This window comes from Dromiciops gliroides, chromosome 5 (genome assembly GCF_019393635.1).
Source record: "Dromiciops gliroides isolate mDroGli1 chromosome 5, mDroGli1.pri, whole genome shotgun sequence".
Classification (NCBI taxonomy): domain Eukaryota; kingdom Metazoa; phylum Chordata; class Mammalia; order Microbiotheria; family Microbiotheriidae; genus Dromiciops; species Dromiciops gliroides.
Window position 1 is genome coordinate 229,980,427 of NC_057865.1, and position 9,312 is coordinate 229,989,738.

General features: G+C 37.1%; 1 pseudogene; it reads right to left on the reverse strand.

Moving 5' to 3' along the window:
* Positions 1-6,571: 6,571 nt before the first annotated feature.
* Positions 6,572-8,150, reverse strand: LOC122728985 (annotated as a pseudogene).
* Between the last annotated feature and the right edge of the window lie 1,162 nt (positions 8,151-9,312).

Below are 9,312 nucleotides of genomic sequence, written 5' to 3' on the forward strand. Positions count from 1 at the left end.
GCAAGAAATAATTAACAAGAACAATACCAAAAAAGTAACAAGAAAAGTAAAAACACTATGTTTCAATCTTCATTCAGACTCCATAGATCTTTTTCTGAATGTGGAGGGTATTTTCCACCAAAGGTCTTTTGCTATTGTCCTGGATCATTGCATTGCTAAGAAGAGTTAAATCTGTAACAGTTTATCATCACAGAATGTTGTTGATACCATGTGCAATGTTCTCTTGGTTCTGCTCATTTCACTTAGTATCAATTCACATAACTTTTTCTAGGTTTTTCTGAAATATATCTGCTCATCATTTCTAACAGCATAATTGTATTCCATTACATTTATATACCACAAGTTGTTTAGCCATTCACCAATTGATGGGCATACCATCACTTTCTAATTCTTTGCAACAATAAAAAGAGCATCTACAAATATTTTTGAATATGTTGATCTTTTTTTCCTTTTTTATGATCTGTTTGGGATATAGATCTAGTAATGGCATTGCTGAGTCAAAGGGTATGCACAGTTTTATAGCCTTTTGGGCATGGTTCCAAATTGCTCTTCAGAATGGTTGGATCAGTTCACAGCTCCACCAGCAGTACATTAGTGTTCCAATTTTCCCACACCTTTTCCAAAATTTATCATTTCCCTTTTTTGTCAAATTAGCCAATTGGATAGGTATGAGGTGTTACCTCAGAAAAGTATTAATTTGCATTTCTCTAATGAGTAGTGATTGAGAACATTTTTTTCATATGGCTATAGATAGGTTTAATTTTGTCATTCAAAAAGTGCCTGTTCATATCCTTCCACCATTTCTTCATTGGGCAATAACTTGTATTCTTATATATTTGATTTGCTTCTCCATATGTTTCAGATATGAGGCATGTATCAGAAACACAGCCTGGAAAAATTATTTTCCATCTTTCTGCTTTCCTCCTAATCTTGTTTGGATTGGTTTTGTTTGTGAAAAAAACTTTTTAGTTTAATGTAATCAAAATGATCCGTGAGTAGGCTGCTTTTTGAAGAGGCAGAGGGATTAGAGACTACATTGCCAACATTCACTGTATTAACCAACAACCTCAAATATGCAGATGATACAACTATGATGGCAAAAAGTGAAGAAAAATTAAGAAGCATCTTGATGAGAGTGAAAGAGAGACATGTAAAAGCTGCCTTGAATATTAACATTTTAAAAAAATGTAATATGTTTCAATTGAAGCAAAGAAAGCAGGGGGTAGTAATCATGATTTCAAACAAAGAAAAAGAAAAAAATGTAGATAAAAGAGATAAATACGGAAACTATATCTTTCTGAAAGGTACCATAGACATTGAAGTTATATCAATACTTACCACATATACACCAAATGGTATAGCATCTAAATTTTTGAAGGAGGAGTTGAATGAGTTACAGGAGGAAGTAGATAATACAACTTTCCTAGTGGGGGACCTTGATCTTCCCCTCTCAGAACTGGATAAATCTAAACAAAAAATAAGCAAGAAAGAAGTTAAGGAAATGAATAAAATTCTTGAAAAGTTAAATATGATTGATCACTGGAGAAAATTGAATGGAAATAGGAATATGCCTTCTTCTTAGCAGTAAATGGGACCTATGCAAAAATTGACCATCTATAAAGGCATGAAAAACTTACGAGATGCAGAAAAGCTGAAATAGTAAACACATCTTTTTTCAGATCATAAGGCATCAAAAATTACATTCGATAATGGACAATTGAAAAAGAAATTAAAATCAATCAGAAATTAAATAATGTTATCCTAAAAAAAACAAGTGTGTAAAAGAACAAATCTCTGAAACAATTCATGATTTCACTAAAGAAAATGACAATGATGAGACAACATATTAAAATTTATGGGATACAGCCAAAGCAGTTCTTAAGGTAAAATTTATATCTCTAACTACTTATATCAATAAAATAGAGAAAAAGAGATCAATGAATTCGGCATGCAACTAAAAAGAAAACAAACAAGAAAATGAAAAAATTAAAAGTCCCCAACTAAACACCAAATTGGAAATCCTAAAAATCAAAAAAGAAATTAATAAATTGAAAGTAAGAAAACCACTGAATTAATAAATAGAACTAGAAGCTGGTTTTATGGGAAAAAGCAATAAAATAGATAAACGATTGATTAATTTGCTCAAAAAAACAAACAAAAAAAGAAAACCAAATTACTAGTATAAAAAATGAAAGGGATGAAATCACCAACAATGAATAAGAAATTAAAACTCTATTAGGAACTATTTTGCCCAATTATATGTCAATAAATTTGACAATATAAATGTAATTGATGAATATCTATCTATATCTATCTATCTCTATATATGTACATATATATATATATATTATCCAGATTAGCAGAAGGAGAAATAAAAATTTAAATAACCTAACCTTAAAACAAAGAAATTGAACAAGCCATCAATGAATTTCCAAAGAAAAAATCCCCAGGAATAGATGGATTCACAGGGAAATTCTATGAAACATTTAGAGAACAATTAATTCTAATACTATATAAATTATGTGAGAATATAAGTGAATAAGGAGTTTTACCAAATTTCTTTTATGAGACAAATATTGTGATAATACCCAAACCAGGTAGATCCAAAACAGAGAAAGATAATTATTGTCCAATCTCAGTAATGAATATTGATACAAAAATTTTAAATAAAATACCAGCAAAAAAGACTACAGAAATATATCACAAGCATCTCACACTATGACAAGGTGGGATTTATACCAGGAATGCAGGGCTGGTTCAATATTAGGAAAACTATCAGCAAAGGAAGGGAGTAGGATGGAGGGAAACAATTATGATGATTGATTATAATTGCAAAATGTATGGTACCTACTTTGCTGGGCTATTGTGAAGAAAATTCTTTGTCAAATTTAAGGTATTATATAAAGGTTATGATGGACAGGATACTATCAGAAAAACCTGGAAAGACCTGCATGAACTGAAGAAGAGTGAAATGTACTGTGTACAAAATAATAGCAATAGTGCAAGATGATCTGCTGAGAAGGACATAGTTATTTTCAGCAAAGCAATGATACAATATAACTCTAAAGGACTTAAGAAAATTGCATTCCATCTACAGAGAAAGAACTAATAGTATCTAAAAACAGATTGAAGCAAATTTTTTTTGACCATTCCTTAATCTGAAGTTTTGTTTTTATCTGTTTTCACTCATAACCAAGCTAATGTGGATATGTTTTCCATGACTACTCCTGTATAACTTATTTTGAATTGCTTGAGTTCTTGGGTGTGGGGGTGGGAAGGGAATGAGGAAGAGAAGTTGGAACACAAAGTTTTAAAAAATTGATGTCAATTATTTTTTTTTAGTGAGGCAATTGGGGTTAAGTGACTTGCCCAGGGTCACACAGGTAGTAAGTGTTAAGTGTCTGAGGCCAGATTTGAACTCAGGTCCTCCTGACTCCAGGGCCGGTGCTCTATCCACTGTGCCACCTAGCTGCCCCAAAATTTGTTTTTACATGTAATTTCAAAAATAAAATTCTAAAGAGAAAAACATTTAAAAATACAGTATGGAACCATTTATCTATCAGATTTATGGGCAGAGGAAGAATTTGGGACTATAGAAGATATAGAGAGTAAAGCAAAAATGTAAAATAGATAATTTGGATTATATAAAATTAAAAAGGTTTTTTGCACAAAGAAAACTAATATAACCAAGATTAAAAGGGAAGAAAAAACTGGGAAAGTATTTTTTTGGGGGGTGGGGCAATGAGGGTTAAGTGACTTGCCCAGGGTCACAAACTAGTAAGTGTTAAGTATCTGAGGCTAGATTTTAACTCAGGACCTCCTTAATCCAGGGCAGGTGCTTTATCCACTGCACCACCTAGCTGTCCTGGGAAAGCATTTTTGAAAAAAAAAATATCTCAGATTAAGGCCTCAATTCTCAATTATATAGAGAACTAAATCCAATTTATAAAAATACATGGCATTCCCTAATTGGTAAGTGGTCAAAGAATATGAACAGGAAGTTTTTAGACAAAGACATTAAAGCTGTCTCTAATAATATTTAAAAGTGCTTTAGATCATTATTGATCAGAGAAATGTAAATTAAAACAACTCTGAGGTTTCATCTCACACTTATAAGAGTGTTAAATATAACAAAAACTGAAAATATTGGATGTTGGAGGGGGTATGGGAAATCTGGGATGCTAATCCACTGTTGGTGGAGTTGTGAAAAGATCCAACCATTCTGGGAACAATTTGGAACTGTACCCAATGGGCTATGGAATTGTGCATACCCTTTGATGCAGTAATACCACTGTTGGGTTTATATCCCAAAGCCATACCCCAAAAGTGAAAAAGACCTATTAGTACAAAAACATTTATAGCAGCTCTTTTTTTTTTTCATGGCAAAGAGGGTTAAGTGATTTGCCCAGGGTCATGGAGCTAGTAAGTGTCAAGTGCCTGAGGCTGGATTTGAACTCAGGTCCTCCTGAATCCAGGGCTGCTGCTTTATCCATATAGCAGCTCTTTTTGTGGTGGCTAAGAATTGGAAATCAAAGGAATGCCCATCAACTGGGGAATGGCTAAACAAACTGTTATATATGGTGGTGATAGAGATTATTATTGTGCTATGAAATGACAAGCAGGATGATTTCAGAAAGTCCTAGAAAGACATGTATGAAATGATTCATAGTGAAGTGAGAAGAACTAGGAAAACATTGTGCACAGAGACAGCAATATTATTTGAAGAAGAACTGTGAATGACATAACTATTATCAGCAATACAATGATCAAAGAAAATCCCATAGTACTATTGATGTAAGATACTAACCACCTCCAAAGAAATAACCGATATTAATGCAACACAGACTGAAGCATACTATTTTTCACTTTCTTTCATTTTTGTTTCTTTTATTCAAATTTCCTTATAGAAAATGTCTAATATAGTAATGTTTTCATAATCATACATGTATAACCCATATCTCATTGCTTACCACTTCAGGGAGGGGGGAGGGGAAGGAGGGATAAATATTAGAACCCAAAACTATAAACAAAAATGTCTATTACTTAAAAACTGTAGGATCTTGGCAAGTGGTCCTATCACATTTCCGGGAATACAAGGAGAAGAAATGAATGAAGTTTGAGATTTTATATTTTGTGGCTCAAAGATCACTATGGACAGCAACTGCAGCCATGAAATTAAAAGACACTTGCTCCTTGGAAGGAAAGTTATGGCAAATCTGGATGTCATACTAAAAAGCAGAAACATAACATAATCCATTTAGTTACCATATCCACAGCCAGGTGTGTAGGGATTAGCCGCAGTTCCAGTTTGACTAGATCCACATTTTCAATTCATTTTTCCCTCACTTCATTATAACCCTTAGTACAGAGTTTGTCACAGAAGAAATTGTTGAAGAAATTATTCTTCTCTGGTACAGTGCCCATTACCAGGTCTCCATAGATATTTCTTGCCTGGCTATTAAGCCAATTCTACATGAGTCAGACATGAAGGTACATGACTGAAGAACAACACATATAAAAATCTTGCAATGTCATGGTCAGAATGTGCTGCTCATAGGCCACATGAAAGCTGCTTTTTATACCATTACTTGTCACTCTCTGTTGTGACTTTTTTTTTCCCTTTGAACACATAAATGCTACCAAAAACAACAACAACAACATACTCAATCCTCTGCACCTAAAATTATCACTGCTTTTATAATTGACTGATTTTTAGCAAAAAGGATGTGTCTTAATTTCTTTTTTTTTTTAATCACCAGTCTTTTATTTTTCCTTGAATTTAATTGAACTGAGCTGTGAGGCTATAAATCTGTTTTTTTGTTTTGTTTTGTTTTGTTTTGTTTTGCTTTGTTTTGCTTTGTTTTGTTTTGTTTTTGCTGGGCAATGAGGGTTAAGTGACTTGCCCAGTGTCACACAGGTAAGTGTCAAGTGTCTAAAGTCCAATCGACCTCAGGTCCTCTCCATCCACTGCACCACCCAGCTTCCTGAGGCTATAAATCTAAAAATGAAACAGATGGAGACTAAGTTTCAACAAAATGCTCCCCTAATAAATATCCTATAGAGCTGCTGAATACAGAGGCCATTTCTTTTGCTCATCTTGGGTGTTCAATTGCTTCATCAAGATTCCGAGTTCTGAGGTGAACTCTTGGTTCTGATACATATAAACTGAATTGAAGATTTATGAAACTGAGTTCTTGGTCAGAACTAGATCCTCATTAATGTCTGTATTTGTAGCCCCAGTGCCTTAGCACTGGGCCTGAAAAGCATAGCAGGTGCTCAATAAGTACTTATTGATTGGCCAATTTGGCCTTTGTATCCCCAGTGCCTAAAACAGTAGCTGGCACACAGAAGACACTTGATAACTAACTGCTTGTTCTATGAATGGAATGACAAGATAAAGGTCAAATGGAGTGGGCTCACTTCATCATGCCAGTTCAACTTGGTTTCTGGCATCCAATCCAGAAGCACGAGATTAGAATCATCAGGGCTTCTGAGTCAGGAAATTAATTGTCATCCATCATGACAGAATAGCCAAGGAGATCCCAGGTATTAAATGATGATGCTCCTTCCACTATGGGAGCTTTCTCTCTCCTGGAATGACTTCTAGAGAGCGGTAGCTTTGTGGCTTCTATTCTGTCCAGTTTGGAGGCTGAGGAGGATGGTGGGATTTTCAACCTTGACGTTACTGCTGCTCCTTCTCTTCTTCTGAGCTCCAAGAGCTGTGGCAAGATGGTGGGGAATAGCTTCGGTGTTGGCAGCTGTGGTGCATGTAGGCGCTCTCCCTTTGGCTTCGCAGATGGCGCTTCCCTGGAGAACGGCTCTGTTGTGCAGAGTGGTTGGGATGCCAGTTGGCCTGCTGGGAATAGGACCCATCATCACTCAGGCTATCAGAATATGGCCTGGAGGTGGGTGAGACTTCCTCCCTGGAGGTCCAATGCGTTTTGCTCTTATAGTTCTCATGGCCCCTGTGCTAGAACACTTTGGGCTTTGGCCATGGTTCCAAGGATTTTCGAAGGAAATCAGAGTGATGATTCTGCCTCCATTCCTTTTTCACCTCCCGCAGAGCCCAAGGAGTCCTGGAAAACTGGGAGCCCCCGTGCTGATGAGATGATTCACTGGTCCGCTAGGAGGAGGGAAGGTCTTTGACCAAGGCGGGAAGATGGATAATCCTGCATTCCACAATTTCTGAACCCAGGGAGGAAAGCATGCTGCAGTGGCGACCAACTCTTGTTTTATTGGGGGATGGGGGGAGGGGGGGAGGGAGAGACTGAGCAGGGTTGAGTTTCTGCAGTTCCTTTTCTAAGTACTCCAGCACTCCATTGGCAGTAGCGGGGTGAGTTGCTGTTGGGGGTACCGGCATCTGAGGGAAGCTGGCCTGCGAGAAAAAGTCTTGCTGCAGCAGCAGGTTAATTTGGTAAGATGAAACCTGGGAGCCCCCAATAGAGGGGTTTTTCCATCATCTGGGGAATTATTGCCTGAGCCTGCTTCATATACCGATGCGGGGCCAGGGCTTTCTAGGGGCAGTAGCACCGGGTTGGACAGCAGGGACAGCGGATATAGCAGAAGCAATACTGGGGACAACAATGGCACCAGCACTCTCTGACCAGCACTATAAGGAAGATGGCTCCAAAGATGATGATCACCGTCAGCCAGTAGAGAACAATTTGCTTCACTTCCTTATCTGAATCTCTGGAGTTGTCCCCTGGAGCCTCAATGACACAGTAATAGACTCCATGGTCCCTTCATGTCGCCTCATTAATCACAAGATCTGCTCTGTTCTGGATAGTAATCTTGTGCTGCCGTTACTCCACACCAGGACTTGCTCATGTCCATGGCTCTGAGCCACAATTCAGACAGTACTTTGGCTGTCATTGCAGTCATCAGATGGGCCTTGACACAAAGCTAAAGTCGCTTGATATGATGCAGAGTAGTAATCTAGGATTGGCTCCTTGCAGAAGGACTTGAAGCGCCTGGTGACCACCACGGTCCTGCGGTTGGGCAGATGTGGTATAGTCGCACTTGAGGACAATGAAGGCAAATTGTGTGACATAGAATTCAGTATCCTGCATTATCACCAGCAAAAAGAGGCTTCCTGCTAGGAGCCAGCTAAAAAGGAGGAGAAGAAGTGGAGGCAGCTCTGGGCCCATCATGGCCCATCACTATCTCCAAGGCACAGTTATTTTCTTCATTGAATGAAGGCCCAGGAAAGCCTCGTTTTATTTAGGGCCTTCCAAGTGCTCCCCTCCAGGAGGTAGGGAAAACTTCTTCCCGTCCTCCCCAGCCTATGATGCTTTGAGAGTGTCATCTCTACCTGTAGCACTCTTTCCTCCACTCCCCCTTCCAAACAAAGCTGCTGCTGCTTCCTTGGTGTGCCTTAATTTCAATTATTGGATGCAAAAACTGTTATCTTTTTCCTGAGGTTTGATGTTTTTTGGTATTATTTTAAATTAGTTATTTTTTTGTATTATTTTCAGCTCCATTTTAAAAAATATTAATTTTAAAAATGGATTGATACCATTTGTTTCAACAGATGCTACCCTACAAACATGCAAACAAAACTTCCTACAAAGTAGATTTCCTGAAAAGAGTTAATAAAAGCCATCTAATAGCATATTTAAGGCTGACAGAGCATATTATTTTTCACTTTCATAATTTAACTGATTTTAAGCAGAAAGAAGGGATGTGTCTTTTAACTTTCATAATACCATGAAAGCTTTAACTCTTTTTTGACCACTTGCTTCTATTTTTTTTTTTTTTTGGTGAGGCAATTGGGGTTAAGTGACTTGCTAGTAAGTGTTAAGTGTCTGAGGACAGATTTGAACTCAGGTCCTCCTGACTTCAGGGCTGGTGCTCTATCCACTGTGCCACCTAGCTGCCCTCTGCTTCTATTTTTTTATTCATCATTATTTGATACAAGTCTTTCCATGTGTACCCCAAATCTTCATATTCATTTTCCTTATAATATAGTATTACATGAAAATGACAAATCAGTTTCTTCATTTATCAATTTGAGAGAACATATACTATTTCCATATATTTTGTCATTGCAGGTGATGTTCTATGAATATGTATTTGTATATAAGGGTTTCTTTTGCTTGCATTACCTTTCTTGACTCATAGTGATATCTCTCTGTCAAAGGGCATGAACTTTTCTTTGAAATTTCCAGATTATGGATGGGTGCAGCTAGGTGGCACAGTTGATGAAGCGCCAGCCCTATATTCAGGAGGACCTGAGTTCAAATCTGGACTCAGACAATTGACACCTACTAGCTGTGTGACCCTGGACAAATCACTTAACTTTCATTTCGAAAA